A 6360-nucleotide genomic window follows, 5' to 3' on the forward strand; every position below is an offset into this window, starting at 1 on the left:
GGAGTTTGGTCCTTGTAGTACTTAGGCCCTTCAAACGTTGAGCGCGAGCGGAACACCCACTGGGCCGACTGGCGAGCAGCCGGTCGTGTAGCAACTTAGTGCGGTGAGGCCGGGTTGGCCGATCCGGCGAATCCAACTTAGTATTTCCCGGCGTGCAGGTGCTTTGGCCCATAGTTCCTGCCGACAGACAGCCGAAGCCGAACTGTGGCGTAGGGCGATGTGGAAGGCCTTGGCAACTTAAGCATGCCGGGATGTGCCAAGGAGGACAGCGGGTGGCGGTCAAGCCGGCCAGCCCGGAGCCCCCAGGTTGGACGGGCCAACCCGGCGGCGGAAATTCTTAAGAAAATTTCACAAGGAAGTGTAAAACACAATAGCTTGGTAGGAAAAGGTAGCCCCCGAGTGCCGTTCGGGGGTCCCATTGTCTTTCATAAAATTACAAAAGGCAGCGATACATACGTGCATATAGCTAACTGTAAAACGGGTGGAGGAGCTCTGCGTTCCAGGGCTAACTTGTCTCTTCTCCGGCGGTATCTCTCTTGCGCTTGTTTGGCTTGCAAGCGTCGATGAGGTAGTGGGTGTTGCGGTCACAAAAGGCCTTGCTGACGATGAAGGGGCCCTCCCATGGGGAGGCCAACTTGTGTTGGCCGGCTTGCTGCTGGAAAAGCCGGAGGACGAGGTCTCCTTCGCGGAATGCGAGGGGCTTGATCTTTTGCTGTGGTAATGCCTCATGCCTTGCTGATAGATGGCGGATCGGCTGAGGGCCAAAAGGCATGCTTCTTCGTGTAGGTCGACGCCATCTTCGCGGGCTTCATTGGCTTGGGCTTCTGTATACAATGCGACTCACGGTGAGTCGAATTCGATGTTGGTCAGGATGACGGCTTCTACTCCGTAGATGAGGAAGAACAGGGTGAACCTGTTCGACCGGTTTGACATTGTTTGGAGACTCCAGAGGACGGCCGACAGTTCGTCAAGCCAGCTACCGGGTGAACGAATGAGGGGCTCGACGAGCCGTGGTTTGATGCTGGATAGGATGACATCGTTGGACCGCTGGACCTGGCCGTTGGACTGAGGATGGGCTACGGAGGCCAGGTCAAGCTGGATGCTGGAGATGGAGCAATATTGCGCCAGAGCGCCCTTGGTAAAATTGGTGCCATTGTCCGTGATGATGCTGTGCGGGACGCCGTAGCGCACCGCGATGTCTTTGATGAACCGAGCGGCCGTTGGCCCGTCCAGCTTCTTGATCGGCCGTGCCTCGATCCACTTGGTGAACTTGTCGACCACCACCAGCAAGTGCGTCATGCCGCCCCGAGCGGTCTTGAAGGGTCCCACCATGTTGAGCCCCCAAACCGCGAAGGGCCAGGTGATCGGGATGGTTTGCAGGGCTGAAGTCGGCTGGTGGATGCACTTGCTGAAGCGTTGGCAACCCTCGCACTTGAGGATGAATGACTCAGCATCTTTGAGGGCCGTGGGCCAGTAGAAACCATGGCGAAAAGCCTTTGCCACCAGGGGCCTAGAGGCGGCGTCGTGCCCATACTCGCCCTAATGTATGTCGAGGAGGATCTCCACGCCCTTGTCTTGCTCGTTGCATCATTGGAACACGCCCGTCACGCTGCGCTTGACGAGCTCGTTGTTGATGATGCTGTAGGCAGACGCCCGACGTTGCATTTGTCGTGCCTCGGTCTCGTCCATGGGGAGCGCACCACTCTCCAGGAAGGCTAGGGTTGGCTGGGCCCATGACGGAGCCATCACCATGGTGAAGACGGCCACCAAGACGGGTTCAGGGGCGGCAGCCCCCGAGCCGAAGGCGGCAGCCCTCGGGTTAAGGACAATGGCGGCCGGGTTGAGCACGGCGGCCCTCTGGGTCGGGTTCAGCAGCCCCCGGGCTAGAATCAGCAGTCCCCGGGCCGGGTTCCGTAGCCCCCGGGACCAGGTTGGCGACGGCAGCCCCTGGGTCCGGGTTGGGGAGGGGCGCCGCGGGGTCGTCCGGGATGAAGATGGACTCGGAATTCGGAGACGGCTTGACAGATGGCTTGCGCAAGTACTCGAGGGAGACGCCAGATGGTATGGCCTGCCGGGATGAGCCAATCTTGGCTAGCGTGTCTGCGGCTTCATTTTCTACGCGCGGGATGTGGAGGAAGTCACGGCCGTCGAAGGTGCCGGAGAGTTGCTGGACTCGGAAACGGTAGCTGGCCATGTTGGCATCCCGGGCATCCCACTCGCCGGAACACTATTGACCACCAGATCCGAGTTGCCATAGCACAGAATGCGTGGGACGCCGAGTTCTTTGGCAAGCTGGAGTCCGTGCACAATGGCTCCGTACTCGGCGCCGTTGTTGGAGCCGTTGAAGTGGATCTGGAGCGCGTACCGTAGCCGGTCGCCCTTCGAGGAAGACAACATGATGCCGGCTCCCAAGCCGAAGCGCATCTTGGAGCCATCAAAGTGCATGTGCCAATGCGTTGAATCCGGTGGAGGTGGTAGGTACTGGGTCTCCGTCCAGTCAACGAGGAAGTCGGCCAGGGCCTGGGACCTGATCGTGGTGCGGGGCTCATAGAGGATGATGTGGCCATTTAGCTCGATGGCCCACTTGGCAACCCGACCAGAGGCATCCCGGCAGCCCATGATCTCACCGATGGGAGCCGTGCTGACCACGGTGATGACATGCTCTTGAAAGTACTGCTTCAGCTTGTTGGCGGTAAAGTACACGCCGTAACACATCTTCTGGTAGTGCGGGTAGTTCTGTTTGGAGGCGGAAAGCACATCGCTCAAGTAGTAGACCGGGCGCTGGACAGACTGAATCTTGCCTTCTCTGGCCGCTTGACCACCAGCACCATGCTGACCAACCGTGAGGTGGCGACGATGTATAACAACAACGGCTCCTTGTCAGCCGGCACGACCAGGATAGGTGCGGTGGAGAGCATGCGCTTAAGATCCCGGAACGCTTCATCCGCCTGGTCATTCCATTCGAATGGCGACATCTTCTTCATCAGCTGATACAGGGGCAAGGCCTTCTCGCCCAGCCGGCTGAGAAACCGGCTAACCGAGGCCAAGCAACTGGTGAACTTCTAGACATCCTGCAGACGGGTTGGCTTGCGCATGCGCTCGATGGCCCTGATCTTCTCCGGGTTCGCCTCAATGCCACGCTCTAAGATGAGGAAACCGAGCAGCTTCCCGGCCGGCACGCCAAAAACACACTTCTCCGGGTTGAGCTTGATCTGGTACTCGCGCAGATTGGCAAAGGTCTCCTTCAGGTCGTTAAGGAGCGTGAGGTGCTGCTTGGTCTTCACCATGATGTCGTCCACATAGACGTGGATATTGTGGCCGAGTTGCGTCAGCAGGCATTTCTACATGCAGCGTTGGAAGGTGGCGCCAACATTCTTCAAGCCGAACGACATGATGATGTAGTAGTACACACTAAAGGGTGTGATGAAGGACGTCTTCAGGGCGTCGGCCGAGTTCAACTTGATCTGATGATAGCCGGAGTAAGAATCCAGGAAGGATAGGAACTCGCATCCGGCGGTGGAGTCGATGACTTGATCTATCCGTGGGAGGGCGAAAGGATCCTTGGGGCAGGCCTTGTTCAGGCTGGTGTAGTCTATGCACATGCGACAGGTGTTATTCTTCTTCAGGACAAGGACTGGGTTGGCCAGCCACTCGGGCTGAAAGACTTCCATGATGAAACCGGCCGCGAGTAGCTTCGCGACCTCTTCACCGATAGTTCTTCTCTTCTCTTCTAAAAAGCGACATAATGGTTGACGGACAGGCTTGGCGTCCTTGCAGACGTGGAGTTTGTGCTCGGAGTACTCCCTCGAAATTCCCGGCATGTCCTTTGAGGACCATGCAAAGATATCCTGATTCTCGCCTTCCTATTTGTCGTCGAGGCGGGTGCCCACGATGACGTACTTGCTGCAACTCGGGTCTTCCAGGTTCAGCTTGACCCTCTTGGTCTTCATGGATGGTTGGAACAAGGCCTCGCCGGCTGACTCCTTGGCTGAAAACGGCACAGCCGGCGTCTCATTGGCTAGTGCGATGATCCGATCGAGCTGGCGCCGCTCCTCGGCTATGACCAGCGACTCGGCCAACCTGGCAATGGCTTGAGAGCACTCTAGATATTTCCTGTAGTCGCCGATGACAGTGATGAGGCCCTTGGGACCTGGCATCTTCATCTTCAGGTAGGCGTAGTGGGGGACCTCCATGAACTTGGCGAGCACAGGCCGGCCCAGCAGTGTGTGGTACGTGCTGGACAAGTCCACCACCTTAAACAAGATCCGCTCGCGTCGGAAATGGTTGCTCGTGCCGAAGAGGACGTTGAGCTGAATCCGACCGATGGGGGAGCAGGAGAGACCCGGCATGATGCCGTGGAACACTGTTTGGGATGGCTCCAGGTCCTTGGCCTCGAGGCCGAGCTTGGTCATGGTGTTGCGGTAGAGGATGTTGATGCTGCCGCCGCCGTCAATGAGGATTCATGAGAACTTGCAGGTGCGCCTGGTGGCGACTATGGTGGGATCAAGGACGAGGGCGTAGCCATCCGGGTTCGGCATGACGGCCGGGTGGTCATCCTAGGTCCAGTTGACCGGGTGTTTCGACCAGTGCATGTACTCCGGCTTGGCCGGGACGACGATGTTTACCTCCTGCCGGAGCAGGCACTCGTTGCTCTTGTCGCCAAGGCTAGTGAAGACGACGTAGCTTGCATTCTGGTTGGGGTAGACTTCATCATGCATCACGCGATTCGCTGGGGGCGGGGGTGGAGGAGGCGGAGTCGGCTGCCCCGCACCCGGAGTTGGAGCCGGAGGCGGCGGGATGTCGCCGCTCCATGATGCACTTGGTGATGGCGCACTGCCAGAGCGTGTGCGTGGACAGCCTTGCACCGATGTGGTGCTTGTAGGAAGCGTCGAGCATCTCCTCGATGCTCATGGCGGGTTGCCATGGCGTCTTTCCGGCTTGCCGGCCGGCTCGATTGCGGGCGCCTGCTCGGCAGCCGTGATGAGGCGGTTATTGTAGCGGTGGGTCTGCTGGTCGGCCCTGCGGGTGGAGCCGGCAACGCCATGCCGGCTTCATTTAGCACTACTTGGATCTTCATGGCGGCATCAGCTATGGCGTATTTGTCCGCCGTGACCATGAGCGTGGACATGGTGGTCGGCTCGGAGCGTAGAAGCTTGTGCTTGAGGAGGGTGCCATCCCGGCAGCCGGTCACAAAGTACTGGATGGCCTGGACTTCATGGACACCCCCGCGGTTGTTCCGGAGCTCGGTCCAGGGCGCAAGGTACTCGCGACCGGTCTCGTTCGGTCCCTGCATGCACATGGCGAGCTGGCTGGGACGACCGGGATGCTTGTAGGTGCCGGTGAAGTTGAGGATGAAGGCTTGCTCGAAGTCGACCCATGCGTTGATGCTGCCGGCCGGCAGACTATTCAACCACATGCGGGCCGACCCTTGGAGCATGAGCGGGCGTAGCACACAGCAAGATGGCGATTACCGCCCGCGATGCCGATGGCGGTGGTGTAGTCGATGAGCCAGTCCTCCGGCTTGACGGTGCCGTTGTACTTGGGGGTATCACCGGGCAACGTGAACCCTTTGTGGAAGGGCTCACCATGGATGTGCGGGCCGAAACAAGCCGGTCCGACGGTGTTGTCCTCCTCGAGCTCGAGGGAGATGGAGAGCTGCTCGATGCGGTGGCGAGCGTCGGTGTTGTCGATGGCGCGCGGCCCAGCCAGCTTGCGACCGTGCTGCAAGGAGCCGGGTCAGATGAAGCCGGACGGGCACGTCGGCTGGATCGCGCTGGAGGGTCTGGTTGGCGCTGGCCTTCAGGAGCCAACTCGTCGCCCAACCATCTCTAGCTGTCAGGGCACGGTTGCACTGGGTTCGGGTACGGCCGGAATGAGCTTCCATGGGCGGCGGGGAGGACGCCGTGTTCGGCCGTTCGGGGTCCTTGGTGGGGCATGAGTCAGATTCTGTGGGACGGTCAAGGCGGTCCTGCTGCATGTTCATGGCACCGAGGAGCTCGTTCATGCGCTGTAGACGCTCCTGCAGCTCCTCGCCCAGCAGCTGTTTCAGGCCGACAATTGTCGCCTGCGCAGCACGCATGTTCTTGACGGGGGTGTCGTAGATGGCTGAGACCGAGCCGAGGGTGCGGCCGATGGCGGCGCCGCGGTTCCGTACCTCGGTCACCCGGATGGGCTCGGCCGTGACCGGCGTGAAGCTGTACGCAGCGTCGCGCTCCCGCTGGGCGGACTCCAACCGGCGCTGCATAGCAACGAGCGTCGCGGCCTTGTCCAGCAGGCGCTTACGACCCTCCTCGAGCTGGGCCAGGGCCTCTGCGGCGTTGGTGGCATTGATGTCGATGGTGATGGGAACGCTGAGTTCCT

This window comes from Triticum dicoccoides, chromosome 3A (genome assembly GCF_002162155.2).
Source record: "Triticum dicoccoides isolate Atlit2015 ecotype Zavitan chromosome 3A, WEW_v2.0, whole genome shotgun sequence".
NCBI lineage: Eukaryota > Viridiplantae > Streptophyta > Magnoliopsida > Poales > Poaceae > Triticum > Triticum dicoccoides.